Source organism: Oncorhynchus mykiss, chromosome 1 (genome assembly GCF_013265735.2).
Source record: "Oncorhynchus mykiss isolate Arlee chromosome 1, USDA_OmykA_1.1, whole genome shotgun sequence".
Lineage (NCBI taxonomy): Eukaryota > Metazoa > Chordata > Actinopteri > Salmoniformes > Salmonidae > Oncorhynchus > Oncorhynchus mykiss.
The window spans coordinates 62,196,883-62,221,206 of NC_048565.1; positions in this window are offsets into that span (position 1 = coordinate 62,196,883).

Below are 24,324 nucleotides of genomic sequence, written 5' to 3' on the forward strand. Positions count from 1 at the left end.
CCTTTAGGTCTCATGTTTATTTGTTGATTCTAATTGGATGATCAATGCAAACAATTCCAAAGAAAATCAAGCCAATGAGGACTGATTAGAAAAGTGTGGCTCAGTTGGTAGAGCATGGCACTTGCACCACCAGGGTTGTGGGTTTGACCTTGGATGAACAACTATGAAAGTGTATGCCGTCGCTCTGGATAAGAGCGTCTACTAAAGGACTCAAACGTGAAGATTTTTTGCTGTTCCAAGTCTACTCCGCTGTACCTACGAGTAAAGTTTTCAAGGTGGGTGACCATTTGGTGTTTGCATTTCGAAGCTGTCAGAACGAATCGGCCCTGACACTGAACAGAGCCAGTGTAGCAGAAACGGTAGCTGCACATAAGCACTGTGGGTGATTTCATACCGATTAGCACAAATCATGGAGCACTTAACGTTATTGCCCTGTGAGTCTAACAACACTTTGACACCTCCTCTGGATCTGACCCTCATGGGTTTATTCCCCCCCCCCCCCCCCCCCCCCCCCCCCAATAGCATTTAGATTTCATCATCAAACTTAAAAGTAATTCATCTAGGATAGTTTTTCAATGCATTGTTGTTTCAATATGGCCCAAAGCAGTGTATCTGGGTTCTCTCTGAGGCCAGACCTCCCCTCCTATTTGGAGAGGAGTGGGGGTTTATAGGGGGATTGGGGTTGGACAGGGTGGCCCCCTCCTGCTGCCCCCTCATCTTGGGGCCTGTGCCGAAACTGCTCTGGCATGGAGCTGGAGCTGCAGTCTCCATGGTGACAAGCCACTTCAGCTCTATCAGCTTTGCCCAGTGCTACTGGGCTCTGATTCAGACTGATGCAAAACAAAAACAATAGAAGATATAATATACAGTTTCACCATTCCTAAAAAACAACAACAATGTGGGTACATTTAGCTGCTGCCTTGTATTGTGGCTGAATAATTATGCACTAAGTAGCTGACGTATTGGTGTAAAAGGCTAATGGAGGAGCCTTTAGTAGTGTTGTGCCCTAGTGCAGAGAGAGAGAGAGAGGCAGTCCCAGTGGAGTGGATGTGGCTGCTGGGATAGTTCTGAACTCTCCCAGTGTTTGTGTGTCAGCCAGCAGCCTGGAGAAGGAGACTTGAGACATTCTCCACACCATCTTGCAGATGGAAAACGTCCCCCTCAATTAAAATGAGTTAATTTGAAAGCATAAGCTTGTTCTTAATTAAGAGGAGCTTAGACATCTCCTGAAATGAAATTCCTGAAATGACAGTAATGTTGACGACATATGCCTTTGTTCGTCTAGCGGTGCTCCTTCCCTCTTCGATTCTGGAATACAGTAGCCACAGCCCACAGTTAATGCAAAACCTAGATAAAACCAGCAAAGGGGATAACCTCAGCAATTTGTGCGAGTATATATTTGAGGGGAGAAGTTTCTATTTTAGAATAGATTCACCGTGGACTCCCACCATGTCCTCCATCTCACCGCTCTCCCTGTCTGCCTGGCTCTCTCCATCCCTGGTGCCAGAAAGAGGAGGAGGAGAGAGGAGGAGAGGGAGAGAGGGAACGAGATTGTGGCATTAAGTAAATAATTTGTATGATAATTCATTACAGCACAGTCTTTTTCATCTTTAATTGGTCTAAATGAAGAGACATTTCACACCATTTAGATAAAAAAAGAAAAAGGAGGCCAGCGTAATGAAAAGGGGCCTGCCTATCGGACTTCAGAGGTTTGCTCTAAATGAAAATGTAATTGCAGGCGGAATGGTACAAGAGGAGAGACCCATGCTGGAGATCCGGGGGTATCTTCAGACAGCCGAGCAAAAGCTAATGACTGAGCAATTTGGAACATTTACTCACCCCAAAGACTCTCATTAAGTCAATCACAGGCTTAGTCGAGACCCATTCGCGGCGACGGAGCGGGCCCCGCATTTATTCCAGCATCAATCAGGAGGGGCCCGGCTTCTTCTTCTTTCAGAAGCCCATGAAAAACGCCCAAGTAATTTATTCGGGAATCTTTGAGAGGATAATGGCCAATTATTTGTTTATAACACTGGTTAAATTTTCATTAGGCAGATTAATGGAATATCATGTACCGTCAACACTGGACTGAGGGGTGGTGTGTCAGAGATAAACGGCCAAACAGATGATGTCACTCTGTTAGTAAATTGGTTTTTCTGCATCCCCCTCTCTCCATACGAAAATGAAAAGGTAGTCTAGGTGCTCAGAGGGGGGACCCTTCAGCAGAGGCTGAGAATGGGGGAGAGCATTGGGGAGGAGAAGGGAGGGGGGGGGTGAAATGGATAGAACTGGGGAGAGCTAGCAGGTCTTTGGGTTTTTGTCTTCCACCAGAGTTTGGTAAGATTTAAATGCACCTCAAAGTGTAAACAAATGTGTTATTATTTATTTGTCATGTTATTATATCTGCTTACAATGTTACATCCTTTTTTTCATGCTGTTTATCTTAATTCAATACCAACACTTTTAATTTGTATGATTCTGTGCTGTCTGCTCAAATATTTATACTCATTTACTTCATTCCATCTCTTCTATTACCAATTTAATCAAGCACTGGAAGTCTGGTGTCCAAATATACTGCATATCTCATACACTACCACAAGTTTGAAATGATAATTCAGGCAAGTTTTTATAACAGTTATTTTTTTAATGAATACATGCAAAGAAACACTTTTTTGTGGTGACTCTGGGTGATAGCATAATCTGGCATTATGCAGGGACCAGATACCTGTAAGTGACAGTTATGAGTGAAGTGGCTACTACAAGGTAAGCAGGTTGGCGATTTGCTGACCCCTTATGATGATAAAGATGATATAAAGCAGTTTGAACCTTGAGCTGCCGTTTCTCAGACCTCCACTTGAAAGATGTCTGAGAATTATCATTTTGAGTGCTGCATATTTTGCCCTCAAATAGCCTCTTTCCTTTTGCCTTTTTCCAAAGGGAAGTTTTGGAAACTAAAGTATGAAAAAAAATGTGAATGTATTATATTATTTCTCACTAATATTTTAAATATATAGCAACTTGCTCAAATTGCTAAATTTGTTTTCTTCCCAATCAATAAATGTTTTTGAAATCCTAGAAGTAACTCTTGAAGGGATAAGTAAGTGAGTAACAATTGGATCTGCACCTATATGTAGAACCCTCACCATGTGGTTAATGACTTAAACACTTGGACAAAGCCAGGTTTGGTCAATACGTGAAGAGCTAAGTAAGCAACACTTCATTTTGGTTTCTTTTTGACAGTTTCACTTGATCCCACATGCAAGACTAGAAGATGATAGCGGTTCTCTCTATCTCAAAGAAATTGGAAAGAGTGAATAGAATTGAATGAAGACTGTTCATAAATGTATTTCAACATGTAAAAAAGTCTGCTTGATAAAATGTTATATTTCATACCAAACTAACCCGGGGATGACAAGTTTTGTGTGGCTTTTCCTCCATTGTCGCCATCTAGGCTAGGGTATCACTGTGGACAGACTTGTCCCAAACTGTCCCAAATATTACCGCCATACTTACACATTCCTGAGTATTCATCCATCAGTCACCTACTTAGGACCAGGCACTTTGGACGTGAATTCATTTTGACTCATGGATCTCAATCTGCCAACCTTAGGGCACCCAAAGTGCCACTAGCTCCCCTATCAAAACAATCGTCAGCTAAAGGAGGTTATCGTTGGGGCCGAGCTATCTGTCACCCGGCCACCAGCAGCCAGCAGGACATAAGGGCCATTTAATTAGGCCTACTGCTCCTCTCTGGTGTGAAAGACTCTCAGGCCCCTTTGATTCCCCACCGCTCTCCCAGCAGGAAGTGGTTGGTGATAATTGACACAGGATTTCCTTGTTAACCAGCGGCAGACTCTGTGGATTAAAGTGACAGAGATCTCCAGAAGAAAGTGGGGAGTAGATAAGGGGGAGGGGAGACAGGAGGGGGTTCAGGGAAAGAAGAGATGGAGGGGGTAGCCGCTATTTACCGCTCTCGAGAAACCAAGGAGGAAACAGCAATAACAGAGCAGAGCGCGGTCCTGCCGCGAGATGTAGCTCCCACTTATCTTAGCCATTTCAGCTTGGCTGATCAAAGATTGGCTTCCTTTAAAATAACCTGGGCCCAAGGTTGACTACATGCTTCCACGCCATGTTTTTTTGGGCAAATTATCACTTTTTTCCAATCCCCTCTATGAAGCTGGATAGCTGTTTGTGGAAGACTAGAGAGATAATCTCTTTTCATTTGTACAATTATACACTATCATGGAATGAAAGCACATTTGCAAATGACGTAATTTCCCACTTTGTACGAACTGGGTCATGAGCCTTGACAAAAGCTATTATCATACAGACAGGAGAGGTACCCAGCCAGCTGTAGGGCAAAGATGGAGGCTTTCAGAGTGCCTAATCCATTTTTATTTATTTCTAGATTCCTCTTCGATTTATCCAGCTACTACAGAGCTTACCAACAGACATTTTACAAGTGCTCATTGGTGTGGTTTAGGTTTTAGCATAGGCCCTCCAGTGATCTTAGTAAGGATAACAAATGGCTGTAGTCTTTGGCATTCTTTGAATCTTTACCGACCGGCCTTTCCTTAATTTGTTCCCCATTACATTACCCTGTATTTAAATTGAGCATCCCATGATGTGTTCCCATCACAATACCCTTTATTTGCATTATATACGTTGAAATGAACGATTTCAATGTTATGGTTTGTAGTTGGATTATCATGATTTATGACTGCCATTAGTATTCTGTTGCCATTATTATGATCCGTGAACTTCTAAATGACTTATGGCAAGGTGGACAGCAGCTTTACCGAAGCCAAAGGTCAAATATGGTAACCCACATTTCTAACTGCGGCACTCAAGACACAGTTTCAGTCCAACGGACCGTTTTAATTTCAACGATCCTTTTCCTCCCAAGTTCAGTAATTTCAGCATGGCAATATAATATGAGTGTTTTCTGTCCATGCTGAGTGGTGCAGCGTGGGAGTGTATGACAGATTTACTCACACACCTGATGAGAGGCCCTCCACTCCTGAAACACCCAACCCGCCCAGTCTGGCCCAAACCCGGTGTAAAATGCTATCTGGTCACTTTCAACAGCATACTAATAACTGCCACTATGATGGCATGCGTTCAGCACACACGGCTGGGTTAAAACCAGGTCCATCATATAAATCAGAACAGGAATTCTACTCCCCCCATCCCAAAGACAGTGCATGCAGCTGTGGATATGTGAGAAGGGAAAAAAGAAGGATGGAGTATGTTTATGAACGTTTGAAAAACTATTAACAGAATTTAAGTGTAGAATTGCACAGGACTAGAGGCTGCGTCACAAGCTGGGATTTGGATCCTGGGAACTTTTTTCCCTTCTGGTTTCTGTCAGTGGCGGCTGGTAACGTTAAAGGTTGAGGAGGATATGAGCAAGTGTGCACAAACACAAACTGCATTTATTAGTGGACGTTGCAATGAGTCACTGCCAGAGAACAAACAACAGAAACAATTGCAATTGATCCACCATCTCCTCAGTGAGCGAAACAGAATTTGTTTAGCTTTATTTTGATGGTTCTTTAAGCTATTGGGTGTCCGTCAGAGGTCTTTAACTGTATAGTGAATGGGCAAGCTAAGGATGTTGATATAAGTCATGATATGATATATACATATATACACTGTATATATAATCCTGAATGTTGATTGGTTAAAACCGCATTCTATAAGAACGTTGCCAGCTAGTATGTCAATTGAACATTTAGAACGAACGACTAGGTCGCGTCCATAGATACAGAACAAAAAGACTGAACGACTGGGTTGTATCTCTGGCAACCAAACCGATAGAACAAACAACCAGCCAGCTTGGGTAACAACCCTAGATTTGTGTTGGGACTATGTCTTGTAGAAGGATGAAATAGTATGAATAAATTCATCATAATAACATTTTAATGAAAATATGTAAATCATTACTTGAATATGTTGGTAACCCATTGTATAAAATTGATAATGCCTTTCTCTCGGGCCTAAAGACACCCATGCCAATATATCCTACAAACACTGGCTTCAAGGGCATAATAACTTAAGTATATACAGTACCAGCCAAAAGTTTGGAAACACCTACTCATTCCAGAGTATTTCTTTATTTTAACTATTTTCTACATTCTAGAATAACAGTGGTGACATCAAAACTATGAAATAACACATATGTCATCATGTAGTAAAAAAAAGTGTTAAACAAATCAAAAAATATTTGTAATTTTAGATTATTCAAATTAGCCACCCTTTGCCTTGATGAAAGCTTTTCACACTCTTGACATTCTCTCAACCAGCTTCATGAGGTAGTCACCTGGAATGCAATTCAATTAACAGGTGTGCCTTCTTAAAAGTTAATTTGTGGAATTTCTTTCCTTCTTGATGCGTTTGAACAAGTTGTGTTGTGTTGTGACAAGGTAGGGGTGGTATACAGAAGATAGCCCTATTTGATAAAAGACCAAGTCCATATTATGGGAAGAACAACTCAAATAAGCAAAGAGAAACGACAGTCCATCATTACTTTAAGACATGAACGTCAGTCAATCTGGAAAATGTCAAGAACTTTGAAAGTTTCATTAAGTGCAGTCGCAAAAACCATCAAGCGCTATGATGAAACTGCTTCTACACCTGCATTGCTTGCTGTTTGGGGTTTTAGGCTGGGTTTCTGTACAGCACTTTGAGATATCAGCTGATGTACGAAGGGCTATATAAATAAATTTGATTTGATATATATATATATACACATATATACATATATTATTTGTATTTATTTCTTAATTGCAATTTATCAGCATCCCTACTTCAAGCAGCTACAGTTGAAGTCAGAAGTTTAAGTACACCATAGCCAAATACATTTAAACTCAGTTTTTCACAATTCCTGACATTTAATCCTAGTAAAGATTCCCTGTCGTAGGTCAGTTAGGATCACCACTTTATTTTAAGAATGTGAAATGTCAGAATAATAGTAGAGAGAATTATTTATTTCAGCTTTTATTTCTTTCATCACATGCCCAGTGGGTCAGAAGTTTACATCATACACTCAATTAGTATTTGGTAGCATTGCATTTAAATTGTTTAACTTGGGTCAAACGTTTCGGGTAGCCTTCCACAAGCTTCCCACACTAAGTTGGGTGAATTTTGGCCCATTCATCCTGACAGAGCTGGTGTAACTGAGTCAGGTTTGTAGGCATCCTTGCTCGCACACGCTTTTTCAGTTCTGCCCACAAATTTGATATAGGATTGGGGTCAGGGTTTTGTGATGGCCACTCCAATGCCTTGACTTTGATGTCCTTAAGCCATTTTGCTACAACTTTGAAAGTGTGCTTGGGGTCATTGTCCATTTGGAAGACCCATCAAGCGACCAAGCTTGAACTTCCTGACTGATGTCTTGAGATGTTGCTTCAATATATCCACATCATTTTCCTGCCTCATGATGCCATCTATTTTGTGAAGTGCACCAGGCCCCCTTGCAGAAAAGCACCCCCACAACATGATGCTGCCACCCCCGTGCTTCACGGTTGGAATGGTGTTCTCTGGCTTGCAAACCTCCCCCTTTTTCCTCCAAACATAACAATGGTCATTATGGCCAAACAGTTCTATTTTTGTTTCATCAGACCAGAGGACATTTCTCCAAAAAGTACGATCTTTGTCCCCATGTGCAGTTGCAAACCGTAGCCTAGCTTTTATATGGTGGTTTTGGAGCAGTGGCTTCTTCCTTGCTGAGCGGCCTTTCAGGTTATGTCGATATAGGACTCGATTTTACTGTGGATATAGATAATTTTGTACCTGTTTCCTCCAGCATCTTCACAGGGTCATTTGCTGTTGTTCTGGGATTGATTTGCACTTTTCGCACCAAAGTACGTCATTTCTAGGAGACAGAACACGTCTCCTTCCTGAGCGGTATGACGGCTGCGTGGTCCTATCTATGGTGTTTATACTTGCATACTATTGTTTGTACAGATGAACGTGGTACATTCAGGCATTTGGAAATTGCTCCCAAGGATGAACCAGACTTGTGGAGGTCTACAATTTTTTCCTGAGGTCTTGGCCGATTTCTTTTGATTTTCCCATGATGTCAAGCAAAGAGGCACTGAGTTTGAAGGTAGGCCTTGAAATACATCCACAGGTACACCTCCAATTGACTCAAATGTTGTCAATTAGCCTATTCAGAAGCTTCTAATGCCATAACATCATTTTCTGGGATTTTCCAAGCTGTTTAAAGGCAGAGTCAACTTAGTGTATGCAAACTTCTGACCCACTGGAATTGTGATACAGTGAATTATAAGTGAAATAATCTGTCTGTAAACAATTGGTGGAAAAAATGACAAAGTAGACGTCCTAACCGACTTGCCAAAACTATAGTTTTGTTGACAAGACATTTGTGGAGTGGTTGAAAAACGAGCTTTCATGACTCCAACCTAAGTGTATGTAAACTTCCGACTTCAACTGAATGTGTGTGTATGACAAATAACCAAACTTGAAGGGGGATGGCAGCCAGAAAGAAAGGGGAATACATTGCCAGCTCTGTGGTTAGATTGGAGGTGAACAAAACATTTAAAAAACATAGGCCCTTAAATGATTTGTCCTCAAATGTTATGGAATCTAAAAATCTCACAAAATGAAATGAATAACTGAGGTCTTAGAACTTCTTCCATTCTACAGGTAAATGTTTTTGGCTCATGTCTGTTCATTTTCATACATCTTGGGCTCTGGTCGCTTCATATTTGTCATGTTTGGAGTTGTTTTGCTCGGTAATGCGGACCTTTGCGTTTCTCTTTTCAGTTGATTCGCCCTGGTCGTGTCAGTGTACAGTAACGTTAAAACAAACTAATGACATGTTGCACCTCTACCTTGCTACCTTGCAGATGAGCCAAGGAGGAGGACAGAAGAGAACAGCAGGCCAGTGGAGCACTTGGAACAGCGGAATCCAGAGGAAACTGGTAGGGGGAAGAGGATGATTTAGGTGACCCAAACACAGGCCCAAAACAAGTTAAGCTACGCCAGTATCCCCTTGACCATTTTGTCAAGGGGAGTGCAAAACTAAAGAGACACACCAGACAAGACACAGAGACCGCAACAGAAGATTATATGATGGAGATAGACACCAGATAAGACACAGAGACAGCAACAGAAGTATAGGGTATGATGGAAAGAGAAGAGAAGGATATGATGTAGAGAGACACAGCAGACAATAAATGGAGACAGCAACAGAAGTATAGGGTAGGATGGAAAGAGACACCAGAAGAACAGAACAGGCCATAACAGACGAAAATAGACAAAGGAGAAAGTAACAATCAAGAACCTGAGACAGCAACAAACAAGATACAGACAGCAATAGACAAGACATAGGGAAAGTGACAGAAGAGGGCAGATGGAGAGAGAACAGAGGTGGGTTGAGCAAAAAGTAGACTGCATCACTTCATGCTGCTCTATAGATTCGAATTAATTTTATTTAATTGCACAGTGATAAAGTAAAACATAGTTTACAAAGAATTTGCAGGTGAGGTGAAAAAGCTTGTGAAATGACTATTAAAACAATTGTTTAGTTTAACACTTTTTTACAAAAAAAATCAACCAGGACAGGACGAGAGAGGAGGGTGGACAAGAGACATCAACATATACGTCTAAGAGACAGCAACAGAAGAGGGCAGACAAGACAGACAGCAACAGACGACAAAGAGAAAGCGATGGAGAGAGGCAGAGGAGGGGTTGAGCACACAGTTGACCGTATCACTTAAAGCTGCTCTATCGATTCGAATTAGTGCAGAGTGTGAATGTGCATGTGTGTGAAAGAGAGAGGGTGTTTGGGTACTGTGGAATTCTTTAATCAGTATGGTTCATTGGACAGGTCATAGTCTATGTTTGACATTGTTGAGTGGTATGGAGGTTTTTGGCAACACACTGTAGATGTATGTGTTCCAGATTAGGGAGTAGAGAGAGTTCCAGAGTAGAGAGACCCACTGTAGCGACTGTAATTGAGTACTGGTAGTGTCTGCCGAAGCAGATGGGAAGGTGCAAGTTACCTGAAAAATATGTAATCAAATTCATGCATTTAGCTCTTGAAATTCCTTCTTTTTTATGCCCGGGGGAAGATGCCCCCAGAACCCTCTACTGGCTTTGGGCTAAACACCCCTGCTCAGCACCTCAACAGATTTCTTTCATATCTAGCTTTCACATACACATACTCCCCAATAAATATCTGTCTGGGAAGTAGTACATGTCTAAATCTAGAATAAATATGTTCTACAGACTGCACCGCCCAATGTTCAAAGTTCAAAGTCCGAAGAGGAGTCAAATCACTTTTACAGTGTTTAAATGCAATATTACATGAACATGCACTGGAGAAACTTCGCATCACTGTCCACACCTTCTTATCTGTGTTCTTCCCTCATAGGTACTGTATCTTAACCATGCTGTAAGACTTCAATATGTGAGCATTAACACGCTTCAGGGTCCTTGATTTCTCTGCAGGAATCACTGTATGGCAAACTAGCGAGAGAGGCGAGACACAGGGCTCGAAGTTTGGTGTTCTCTCTGTCTAAAGTAAATAGGATAGGCAGGGAAGCAATCACACAACCAACACATGCTCTGCTATCAAGAAAACACAGGAGTCTAGATAACATTTTTGTCATGAACAAAATCATTGCTGGTTGATTTAATCACTTTAGATAAACTGTTTTGCAATTTCCACCCCCTGATAGCTTTGGAGTGATAAACAACTTTAATTAGAATAAAATAAAGTTGCAATGAGGATCTCTCTCTTGTCAGTTTTTGGCACTTCTTGGAAACAGCTCTTTTGAAACAAGAAATATGCCTATAGATTCACAAATGAGCCATGAATGTTCAAGCACTGCAGAGAGGGGTCATGGTGATCTGAGTGTGCCAGTCCATTTAGAGTCACCATTCAGAGAACAGGAGAGGCATCAGTACAGGAAAATGGAGTGCAAATGACTGGCATATCCACATTTTGGAAGGCATTAGTAGGGGGATAGCAGTTGACCTTAACCCTCGAGCTGCTACTCAGAATATTGTATTCAGTGGGTCTCTGAGTCATTCGAAACATTACTTTTTTTTTTACATTTTACATTGTAGTCATTTAGCACTACTTGTATAATGATGAATGAGGATCCAAATAAACAAATATCAGATGCTCTTATCCAGGGCAACTTACAAGAGCATTGCTTTTAATGAAAGATGCCATTGCTTTTAATGAAAGGTAGCGCCGGAGGGAATGGCTGCCGTTTTATGGGCTCTTAACCAACCGTGCAATTTTTTAAATATTTTTTTTTGCATGATGTTGCTGCTACCATCTCTTATGACAGAAAAGAGCTTCTGGACATCAGAACAGCGATTACTCATCTTGAACTGGACAAATAATCTTTCTTTAACGAATCGGACGAGAGGGATTTACTCCAAACACCCGAACAGGCCCTCATCCCGGTAATTCGCAGGAGAAGGAGACGGAGGTATCGCGGAAGATTGAGGGGCCTTGTGAGGATCTGGCGACGAGTGGATAATCTGCCTTTTGCCATCGGTACTATTGGCCAACGTACAATCGCTGGATAATAAAGTGGACGAACTACAGTACAAGCATGTATATCCTACCAACGGGACATTAAAAACTGTAATATCTTATGTTTCACAGAGTCATGGCTGAACGACGACATGAATAACATACAGCTGGCGGGTCGTACACTGTATCGGCAGGATAGAACTGCATCCTCTGGTAAGACAAGGGGTGGAGGTCTATGTATATTTGTAAACAACAGCTGGTGCACGATATCTAAGGAAGTCTCGAGGTTTTGCTCACCTGAGGTAGAGTATCTCATGATAAGCTGTTGACCACACTATATACCTAGAGAGTTTTTGTCTATAATCTTCATAGCTGTCTATTTACCACCACAGACCGATGCTGGCACTATGACCACACTCAATGAGCTGTATACGGCCATAAGCAAACAGGAAAACGCTCATCCAGAGGCGGCGCTCCTAGTGCCAGGGGACTTTAATGCAAGGAAACTTAAATCCGTTTTACCTAATTTCTACCAGCATGTTAAATATGCAAGCGGAGGGGAAAAAACTCAAGACCACCTTTACTCCACACACAGAGATGTGTACAAATCTCTCAATCACCCTCCATGTGGCTAATCTGACCATAATTCTATCTTCCTGATTCCTGCTTACAAGCAAAAATTAAAGCAGGAAGCACCAGTGACTCGGTCTATAAAAAAGTGGTCAGATGAAGCGGGTGAGTTTATTTCAGCAGCCGCCAGAATCAAATGATCAGAAGCTCATTTTCTTCTCCACCACTTCGCAATCAAGAGAAGGGGGTCCATTTCTGGTCTTTGTATAATGATGCAGCCAGACGCTGTGGTCTAATCTAGTAACGTAAGTCTTAACCTTGTTATTAGTATACAAAAGCATGCTGCTTTTCTGTGCTTCCATACCCTTTTTGCCATTGGTTTGTTTCGGTGAGTTACAGGGGGAAAAGCCCAAGTCTCCTGCAGGGTTGGAGTATTAACTTATAAAACAGTCCCTCTGGGAGCTTTGGGGTTCATATAGATATTGTGTTAACAAATACATGCTCCATAGTGGCTGCCTATTGACAATGTAAGTGCCTCATAATGTATATCATACCATATTTCAGGACTACTATGTTTAAATAATGTTTATTTGTGACAGCAGTGTGAGTTCATAGTCATTTCATGATTTTTATCTCTTTTCAAAATAATCTACTTATATAATGATGATTTAAATGGACATAAATATGTATAAGGCTACTCGTATATAACAAAATATGTAGAGGAAGGCTTTCTTGTCACTACAGCTGTATGTAAAACATTTGGACATAATGAATCTGGTTCATTGAAAAAGGACTTAGTGATAACAGTAAGACACCCAATCAAGATTTATTGGCAATAGAAAAGCAATTGCAAATTCACAAATATGTGCCTCCAGCTTTACTTCAGATTACTGCAAAGATAAGCAAACAAAATGACTCATGGTAGGAGAGAAGACCACTCACTGGACACAGACTTCAGGACAGCAGTCCAGGGAGAGAGAAGAGAATGGAGGGAGGAAGGGAGAAAAAATAGGGAGGAGGAAGCCATGACCTCCCTTAAAAAACACGAAAAAAATCAGCGGAAAAAATACATGTTGATTCGGACACATGTATGAACACTCGTATGAAAAAATTCACGTGAAATACTGTAGTTTTCGGACCCTTGTGAAGGTCCACATGGATTTTTCACATGTACATTTTTCATGTGAACAAATCACGTGAAAAATGTCATGTGTAAACAAAAAAAAAAACACAAGTCAGACTTCACATGTGCTATTCTAAGTTTCACATGTCCTTTTGTAACCGGTGGGATTTGAACCCAAGTGTCCCACGGGAGAAGCCAATGTCTTGACCATTAGGCCAAGGGGGCCAACACTGGGTTTGTCTTCCAATGTACTGTAAATTAATGATATATTTCTGTCACTCTCAGAATATTGACTGTTCAATTCAACATAGGGCTGTAAAACGTTTACAAATGTAATCGAGTTAATCGCAGGATTTGATTTAGAATTTGCTCAAATTGAGCTGTAATAAAATGAAATACATATAAATAGCATGACAAGAATATTGACATCTTCATCTTGTCCCAAGTAACGGTTAGCAAAATCAGATAAATTGATAAATCACACTCAATGTCAACTTGTTTTGACGTCACATTGTTGTTTTTTGTAATGATGTAGGCTGAGAGTCGGGAAGCAAGTTCAGGGAGTGAATACATTTAATTAATAAATTAAACAAACAGGTAACACAAACAGCCGCACCGACATGGAACAGGAACAGAAACAATGACGACTGGGGAAGAAACCAAAGGGAGTGACATATAAAGGGCAGGTAATCAAGGAGGTGATGGAGTCCAGGTGAGTGTCATTATGCGTGTAACGCTGGTGACAGGTGTGCGCCGTAATGAGCAGCCTAGTGAGCTAGAGGCCGGATAGGAAGCACATGTGACATTTTTAACTATATATATTATGTATTTTGGATGTTTTCAGTGCATTTTGAAAGCTTTCAGACAAAGCGATTGATCACAATGAAATTTATTTTTGCACTAACATTACAAAAATGCCAAGTACCAATCAGTGCAATCAGAAACGTGATTTTCCTTTATTTTCATATATATTTCCACACTATGAGATTGGAATAATACTGTGAAATTGTGAAAATGATGACAATGCCCTTTTAGTGTAAGAGCTGTAAGAAAAGACCGCCTGAAACTTCAGCCTGTTTAGGTAAGATGGAGTTTTGACCTGCCTGGTGGCATCACCTGATGGAAAATTAGTTAATTGGCCGGTTGCTAAAGACGCAACCCAGTTGTTCAGTCTTTTTGTTCTGTATCTATGGAAGCAACCCAGTCGTTCATTCTAAATGTTCCATTGCTGAACTGGCTGGAAAAGCTATTTTCGCTTGCTTGCTAGCTAGCTAGCCAACTACGCCAACTATGACTAATTTACAGTCACGTCAAAAAGTGCAGCCAGAATAACAGCAAAGTAGCTGCATTTGCATTTGTTTAAGCTGTTTTCTATAGACATCCATAACAATGAGATAATGAGGCACAATTTAGCCTGGCACAGAAAATGTGTTCACTCGTCAGGACACTGTGAGCACATTTTGAGATAATGTCTGGATGCTTTTATAGTGTAGCCCAAGTTTTAAATTGCCTGGCTGGGCTGATGAGACAGTGGATTGCGCAGTCAGATGGAACAGAGTAAATTGGCATTTTAACATCATAGATTTAGCTGGAGGCTAACTTGTGGAATAGACACCGGCTGGAATGCGGTTTTAACCAAGCAGCACTCAGGATTAGACCCACCCATTGTATAAAGGACAGCAGCTTCTAATAATCTAATAATCTCTTTCTAGAAAAGTATCTGTTTACATTAATTCCAAAACCAAACACGTTCACACATTTTTCAAATCCATTAACATCTATTTTAGGAGTGTTTATTAAATGTAACAGTTAACAATAACAGAAGCTAAAAATAGCTAGCTGGATGAAATGGAAGGCTAGGTTAGAAATTAGCGTGCAACCATTAAATACACATTTCATAAAAAGTCAATTTCTAAAAAACATGTAGTTATCGTGGTTCATATGTACACATGTAAATACACTCAATAATCAAATCAAATCAAATTGTATTTGTCACATGTGCCGAATACAACAGGTATTTTAACCTTACAGTGAAACGCTTACTTACAAGCCCTTAACCAACAGTGCAGTTTTAAGAAAATACCTACAAAAATGAAAAGATAAGAATAACAAATAATTAAAGAGCAGCAGTAAAGCGTGGCTTTATACAGCCTCTTAAAGAAGAAGTTACAGGTCTGTGAGAGCCAGAAATCTTGCTTGTTTGTAGGTGACCAAATACTTATTTTCCACTATTGGATTTTTTTCCCTCATTTTGTCTGTCATAGTTTAAGTGTACCTATGATGAAAATTACAGGCCTCTCTCATCTTTTTAAGTGGGAGAACTTGCACAATTGGTGGCTGACTAAATACTTTTTTGCCCCACTGTACATGTAGGTAGAGTTATAAAAGTGACTATGCATAGACAATAACAAAGGATAGCAGCAGGGTAGAAGGGGGGAGCAATGCAAATAGTCTGGGTAGCCATTTGATTAGATGTTCAGGAGTCTTATGGCTTGGGGGTAGAAGCTGTTTAGAAGCCTCTTGGACCTAGACTTGGCGCTCCGTTACCACTTGCCATGCGGTAACAGAGAGAACAGTCTATGACTAGGGTGGCTGGAGTATTTGACCATTTTTAGGGCCTTCCTCTGACACCACCTGGTGTAGAGCCCCTGGATGGCAGGAAGCTTGGCCCCGGTGATGTACTGGGCCTCACGCACTACCCTCTGTAGTGCCTTGCAGTCGGAGGCCGAGCAGTTGACATACCAGGCAGTGATGCAACCCGTCAGGATGCTCTCGATGGTGCAGCTGTAAAACCTTTTGAGGATCTGAGGACCCATGCCAAACCTTTTCAGTCTCCTGAGGGGGAATAGATTTTGTCGTGCCCTCTTCTGTCAACTGTCTTAGTGTACTTGGACCATGTTAGTTGTTGGTGATGTGGACGCCAAGGAACTTGAAGCTCTCAACCAGCTACACTACAGCCCCATCGAGGAGAATGATGGCGTGCTTGATACTCCTTTTCCTGTAGTCCACAGTCATCTCCTTTGTCTTGATCACGTTGAAGGAGAGGTTGTTGTCCTTGCACCACATGGTCAGGTCTCTCTTCCTACTTATAGGCTGTCTCATCGTTGCCGGTGATCAGGCCTAACACTGTTGTGTCATTTGCAAACTTAATGATGGTGTTGGAGTCATGCCTGGCCGTACAGTCATGCGTGAACAGGGAGTACAGGAGGGGACTGAGCACGCACCCCTGAGGGGCCCCCGTGTTCAGGATCAGCGTGGCAGATGTGTTGTTACCTACTCTTACCACCTGGGGGCGGCCCATCAGGAAGTCCAGGATACAGTTGCAGAGAGTGGTGTTTAGTCCCAGGGTCCTTAGCTTAGTGATGAGCTTTCAGGGCACTATGGTTTAACTCTGAGCTGTAGGGTTGGAGTCATTAAAACTAATTTTTCAACCACTCCACAAATGTCTTGTTAACAAACTATAGTTTTGGCAAGTCAATTAGGACATCTACTTTGTGCATGACACAAGTAATTTTTCCAACAATTGTCTACAGACAGATTGTTTCACTCATAATTCACTGTATCACAATTCCAGTGGGTCAGAAGTTTACATACACTAAGTTGACTGTGCCTTTAAACAGCTTGGAAAATTCCAGAAAATGACTCCAACCAAAGTGTATGTAAACTTCCGACTTCAACTGTACGTGCTTTCAGTTTGTCCCATTTGTTTTCCAATGATTGAACACTGGCTATCAGTACGGAATGGCAAAGGCAGATTATCCACTCGTCTGATCCTCACAAGTCACCCCGATCTCTTTCCGTGAAATCTCTGTTTCTTTTTCCAGCAAATGGCGGGGATGAAGGCCAATTTGGGTGTTTGGAGTATATCCTTCCCGTCTGACTCATTAAATAAATATTCTTTGTCCAATTCGAGGTGAGTAATCGCTGTTCTGATGTCCAGAAGGCTGTTCTGATGTCCAGAAGGCTGTTCTGATGTCCAGAAGCTCTTTTCGGTCATAAGAGACAGTAGCAGCAACATTATGTACCACATAAATTACAAACATTGCGAAAAAATTTAAAAAAATAGCACGGTTGGTGAAGAACCCATAAAACGGCAGCCATCTTCAAACATATGCCCTTGTTTGTAAAAAATGTAATAATTTAAGAGCCAAAACATTACTTTCTAGGGATGTTTTTTTAAAAAAGCTCTCCGGGGCAGGCCACTTTGGCCAAAGGATTAACCCAACAGTGGCCACTGACAGAGATTCAAGAAATCAGAACCACATGTTCAAATGGCGGTGCACTGAGGTGCTTATTTGTTTTTGCTAAATTAATGGGGAATAATTGATAATACCATTACATCACAAGAGGGACACAGGGGAGGGCAGGAGGGAACAAAGAGAAATGTTGCCAATCAATCTGCTTGGAATACCACAGTTGCCAGGCCCAGTCCACCCTGAGATAAAGATCTGTCCTGCTAACCAAGAGCAGACCTGCCAGTCTAACATGTTCGTGATGCTCCTTCCCAATCCGATTCTCCTCAAAGTAGGGTGCGATCCAGCCTGCACTGCAATCTGACACCTTAGACTAACTGGCATCTTTTCTATCACTGAATACTGTTCGGACAATGTTAAGAGTGCTTTGTTTTGCATGTTGAATAACTACTATACTTCACATATCATTGTAAATAAATGCATATTGGTTAATCATTTTTGCAAAATATTCATCGAAAATTGTGTTTTTAGCACAATTTCTCCAAATTTGGTCAGTTTAGTAGTGCTCAGATCAAGTGCAATTCTGTAGTGTGTAGATTGGATGCTGCTCCCATAGCAGAACTACATTGTAAAGCAAGTGCAGATGTGGGTGAGAGAGAATAGTGGCCAGTTCGCTGAAGCAGTGATTTAGATGACAGGGAGGGCTTTAGAAAAGGCAAACAAGTTCATTACACTTCTACATACTTCCCTATCACTCCCTGTGGACTTGTCAATGAAGACAGTGAAGAAATGAGCAGGCCCTGTCCTCTTCTCCAAAACCTATTAGAGGAGGCCCAGGGGTGAGAATGTCATTTACAATCTTCACCCCCACACCCTTGACCTCCTCACGAAAGGGTCAGCTTCTTCTTTCGACTTTATTTAAAACATTTGTATTCCTTTGTGTTCCCCAAAGCACAACTTTTTATGCTTCATCTCAGACAAGCAGAGAATGAGGAATTGAAAATGGTGTGTGTGTGTGTGTGTGTGTGTGTGTGTGTGTGTGTGTGTGTGTGTGTGTGTGTGTGTGTGTGTGTGTGTGTGTGTGTGTGTGTGTGTGTGTGTGTGTGTGTGTGTGTGTGTGTGTGTGTGTGCACGTGTTTTATTATAGTAAACTGAAACTGAATCTAAAACGATGAAATCATGAATCTAAATCTAAATCATGAAAAAACAATTTACTAAACAGAAATAAATGTTTGAAAAATTAAAACTATACTGAACCTATTATCTTTGACTCCAAAACTAACTAAAATAAATAAAAACCATCAGGAATTATGTTCAGTTGAAGTTTTTTAAAAGTTTTTTTTATTACTTTGGGCAAAAATCTAATGGGGTTTTCAAGCTTTAGGGGGGTTTTCAAATCAAATCAAATGTTATTTGTCACATGCGCCGAATACAACAGGTGTAGACTGTGATCAAACGAAAATATAAAATAAAGTAAGGTTGGTACCCCTGCACATTGCAAGCTACTGAATCTGGTGGGTAAATGCGGTCAGGAGTTGCCAATGTTTCAAAAAGCCTAGCTGGTGCATCACTATCACTAGCCATAACTAGCTAACAGGGAAAAACTCGGCAAAGTTGCTAACTTGATTCTTCTTACATGCACTACTAAAGTTAAAAAGCATTGAATTGTTGTAAACATGGGCGAGAGAGTTTCCTTCCACCGTGTGTTTTGCACCAGTCTCGACGCTATTCCTTTAAAATCCAAGTCATATTGAAAACCAAGGCCATACAGCCATAGGATTCTCATTTGAATAATTGACCACAGCCGGGCCAATGTGCACAATCGTAACGACGTGCAATACGGTTTTGGAAACCTCCAAAACTCTACTTTCATATCATCCCATAATTATTTTACAAACACAAAAGATATACTTACCGTGCCTTGTTATAACACAGATTCTCACAGAGGTGTTTTGTGTTGCACTTCCCGATCTAATGGAAACTCGGGAGGGCAACAAAGCTGTGCTAACAAAGCTCTGTGGAAATCTGTGGTAAAACAGTCATTGTTTCTTTTGTATTTCAAGGTATTTTTGGATGAGTGTTCAAGGTTTCCAAAACCGTATTGCAATCACGCATCAATTGTTTTTAGAGAGAGCGTTTCACACTTGACCAAATCACCTCAGCTAATCAAAATGGATGTGGAATGACTGAGTCTTGAGAAGGGCTAACCTAACCTATGACCTCAGCAATCACCTTATGTATTACTGCCTCCTAGTTGCAAGAATTGACAACCCAAATGTCTCCTAGCCTCCCACGCATGCTTTCTATCCCTTAACACTTAAACTAAAATGAAATAAAATAAAAACAAAATATTAACATTTTATACAGTTATAGCTAAATAAAAACTAGAAAATTACGTCTGAAAACTAACTGAAACTAATCTAAAAAAAACAAAACAAATAGAAATAAAAATAAAAATCAAATAAAAACAGAAACTGTAGTAACCTTGGTGTGTGCATGCTTGTGTTGTTGAGGGGATTGGTTGAATGGATGGCAGATGATTACAAATGTCTCTGTACTAGCATAATTGGATCAAGATGATTTAGGGCTTATTGGACAAGATGTTGCTTGTCTCAATTCAGATAGATTAACAATTAAATGTGTTTGGTAATTCGGCGGAATATACCTCAAACTGAAAATAAGGCGCATTAACATGAATAAAACATTTTTAAAAAAGGTCCACAAGGAATATGATTAGCAGTGAATTCCTTCTTATTGCCCGCCTAAGACTTGGCAACACATTTCATAATTCAAAGAGGAGAAATAGTTCTAATAGTTATCTTTCTCTTCTACAATGTCTTCTCTGTCAAAGTGTGGGCATTTGCATGGAGGTAATACATTTCACAATGAGTGCTCTGGTAACATAACCTCTTTATTGGAAGCTAAACATCCTAATAAAATGTAGTGGGGTCACTAATATAAAATAGGAAAGGTCAACTATGCTGCTTGCATTCATATCAAAATGTAATTGATATGTTATTCAATATGAATGCATTGACAATCAACTTAGCACTGAATGATTGACTCGAAGAAGTATTACCATCTGTGTGACTATCTTGGTCTGCCTGACAGTCTCTAACCCAAAACTATCATTTTGGAACGAGCTGAGGTGCCTGCCAAGTTGATAAAACCAGTAGTTTTGACGGAGAAAATGAGCCAGCTCAGATAAATACAATACCAAGACATACTGAATACTGTATTGTAGGCTAATGGCCAGTTCTCAAAAAGAATATATATATATATCTTATATTTCCCATTTATGAAATGGATGGTTGTGTACAATTATTTGACTGCAAAAGTGGTTCAATTGATGATATTGTGACACACACCCTAAACTATAAAAGTGCAGATTAATGTCTGGCTGAAGGGGTGATGGGCTGCATAAGCTCATGTAACCCAATATTTCAAGCTCTGATATTGCTACAATTTGGAATACAAGTAGTCAGTTGTCTGCGTTAGGATATTTGCATCAGGATATCTTAATGCATCTTGGAAATGTAGACCTGTAAACACAGAAATGCCATAGGTGGAAATATCAATGAATACATATTTATGATGAGTATAAGCTTTACTTTTTGGTTTATCTGAATAATAGTCAACTTTGCCCTTATTGAGTGCTATATGGTCCTGCCTGACAAAAATACATACAGTTACACATGTTTTTTGTTGTTGTGGCTGTTGTAATGTCAAACAAGTTGACTCAGACACTGAAAACTGACATTTTTTTTGGTCAAATGTTCTTCTGTGGATTCTATTTGTTCAGCCCCTACTCTTGCAATTATGTTAGGGGGCCTCACCCAGATTTGACTTCATATCCAATACGGCGTCCAAAATCCAATATGGCTGCCACAATACCTAGAAATGGTGGTTTAATCACCTGCATACAGTATATACGTTTTAAATGAGAGACATCTTTCAGATTTGTGTACTATTATTGTGACTTGTACTCGACACTATTTTTGTGCAATTCGGCTATGTTGGGAATCCAATACGCCAGCCATAATTACACTCAAACACCTTTGTATGGATGTTAGAAAAAAAAGGTAGCAGACTGCTTGGCATGACAACACCAACTATTCCAAGTCACACGCGTCTTTGAGGATCAATGATGCAACTCAGAGGCTCCGATGAAAACAAAGAGAATCCAACCCTGGACACCCTCTCCCTAGCTCTACAACTTGACCCCACTGTGGTAGGCTATAACTTGTTCCTCCAGGATTGAGCTCTTAAGTCACCTCCATATCGTTTAGAAGTGAACTTTGAGATTCATGGCTGGTCCAATGCGGCTGCCTGAATCCAACATGTCCTTCCGCTGGCTCACTGCATTTGTGATGCACATTGGGATATTCTGGTGCACTCTTATAATGGCCAGGTTGAGCTGGTAGATTGTCTTTTCCAGACAGTCATGTCCACCATCCTGGCTGTTTGCACTGAAGTTGCCTTATATGTTGACTTGGTGACATTAGGGTGTATGGGGAGGATGCAACCACATATGATGACAAGCTCATAGGATAGGTGTTCACCACGTTTGAACCAACGCAACCTGACACTCATTGACAAGAAATGCTATCAACTTACTGGGCCTTCACATATGATAGGAATTGCACCTCTGAAAATGTCAATGCCATCCTGAATCTCCAAGCACACTGTCCTCGATAGGCTCACTACACCATCCACCATCAGCCCTCCCCTCTGGCAGTTACTACAGACAGAGGCACCATGGAACTGGGCTGCCACATGTCAGTATGCCATTCAACAGCCAAAATGCCATCTGGAAAGTTCTGGAGTGCATTACCCTCATATGTACCTATTTTGTTACAACCCATGTCTGGTCACCCATGTGATACCTGAACTGGACTTGCATGTAAAGAATGATCATGTTGGGGTGACTCATGCTTTGGTCTGGGAAACTGTGCTGTAATCCCAACATCCCTTTAAGGACATATACCATCTATGGCAAACGAGAGCCCCCTTAGGATGGTCAAACGTAAACAGAGATGCTGTATGTCATTGTGTATGTTGGATGGGGATTGACTGTGCCTTTGTGCACCCTGCTTTACCAGCTCCAACTCCTCTGTAACCCCTTTACTGTCAATCAAAGTCTAGGGATCATCCTCAAATGTATATGTGTGTGGAGCTGTGCTACGTCCCTCAAAATGCTTCTTAGTCTTAACCGTACTCTATGACCTACCCTTTAAGTAACCTCTAGTTAAACCGAGGTCTCCCACGCCGGTTCTGCCACTCTCCTTATCTTCTGCTGGGCTTGCCCCAGGCCGCAATCACAGCCAACCACCCACAATTAATATTGTCCAAATTGTCATCCTACCCGACTTCCAAAGGAAATGAAGGAATATATAGGAGGTGACCTGCAGGACTTTTTGCCACATTCGACATCAAAATATCCACCCACAGGCCAATTAGGTGTTGGAAAGACCAATGGGCAGGTCTGTTTGAGTGAGTGGGTGGGGGACTGGGGGTGAGGACATGTGCAGCACAGTTCTGGACATATTGTAGCCTGTTTAGGCACTTGGCAGATACGCCAACAAAAAGGACTACAATAGGCCAGACGGGATCAGGTGAAAGCATGGATCAGTCGCTAAGCTGCATGTTGTGATATCCCAGGTTGTAATCTGGCAATGTTGCATAGATGGAAAAATGTGACTTTGGTCATACTATTGATGTGGGCCTCAAATGACAGCTGACTTTCAAATATAACACCCAGGTTGCAACCCTCACTGGAGGGGATGACCTTGACACCATCAATATTGAGGAAAACCCATGCTTTGGACAGAATGTAGTTACAAAACAGTAGTGGACCCAGGACCAAGCCTTGAGGGACCCCCTGTCAGACCACAACTGTGTCTGACCTACTAAGATTGATGGCTACAAACTGCTAGCGATCAGTGAGATAGGACCTGAACCAGTCCAAGACAGTGTCTGACAGGCCCAGGAGCTTCTTCATGCAGTCCAGCAGGATGGCATGGCTGACCAATATGAGGATTCAGGCAGCCCCAGAGTCAGCATTCATGAGGAGGTTATTGGTGACCCTTACCAGGGCAGTCTCGGTGCTGCGTCTAGCTCTGAAACCCGACTGGAAGGGCTCAAGTAGGCTGTGAATGGCAGGATGGTTTTGGAGTTGACTATAAACAGCACGTTCAAGGAGCTTATTCAGGAATGGCAGCTTGGAAAAAGACCTGTAGTTCTGGTTATGTTCAGGGTCAGATCCAGGCTTTTTAAGTACTGGTGTGGCTGCGGCCAGTTTGAGCTGAGGAGGAACACGTTGTTAATTTCTGTGAAGAAAGGCTCCAGAGCAGATAAGTAGGTCTAAACAAGGGAGGTGGAGATAGGGTCAAGTGAGCAAGTGGTGGGCCTCATTGTCCTAACCAACTCGGTTAGCTTGGTGAAAGTGGAGAACCTTGGGACTGGGTAGCTCAACCACCGGGGCTGGAAAGGATGGTGTTATTGATGGTTTCAATTTTGCTTCGGAAGAAGCACAGGTATTGATTGCACCATTTCTGGGGAGGCTGAGGTAGCAAAATTGTTCACAGGTTGGAGGAGCTTGCTCACAGGAGAAAACAGCAACCGGGAGTTCCCACTGCCGTTGCTGATCCGTTGGGAGTAGTAGGATGTCCGAGCTGCATTTAAGGCCTGTTGGTATTCTTGCTGATGTTGCTCATACATCTGCGCATGTACAGTTAGCCCAGTTTTCTGATACTGTCGTTCTAGACGGCGGCCAGTTGCTTTGAGAGAGCTTAGTTCCTCAGTATACCAGCTAGAAGATTTGGAGAAAGACACAATGAAGGTTTTCAAAGGAGCAACTTCATCCAGTATGGAGGCCAATGCAGTGTCATATTGAGCCACAGAGTCAGGAACTGTAA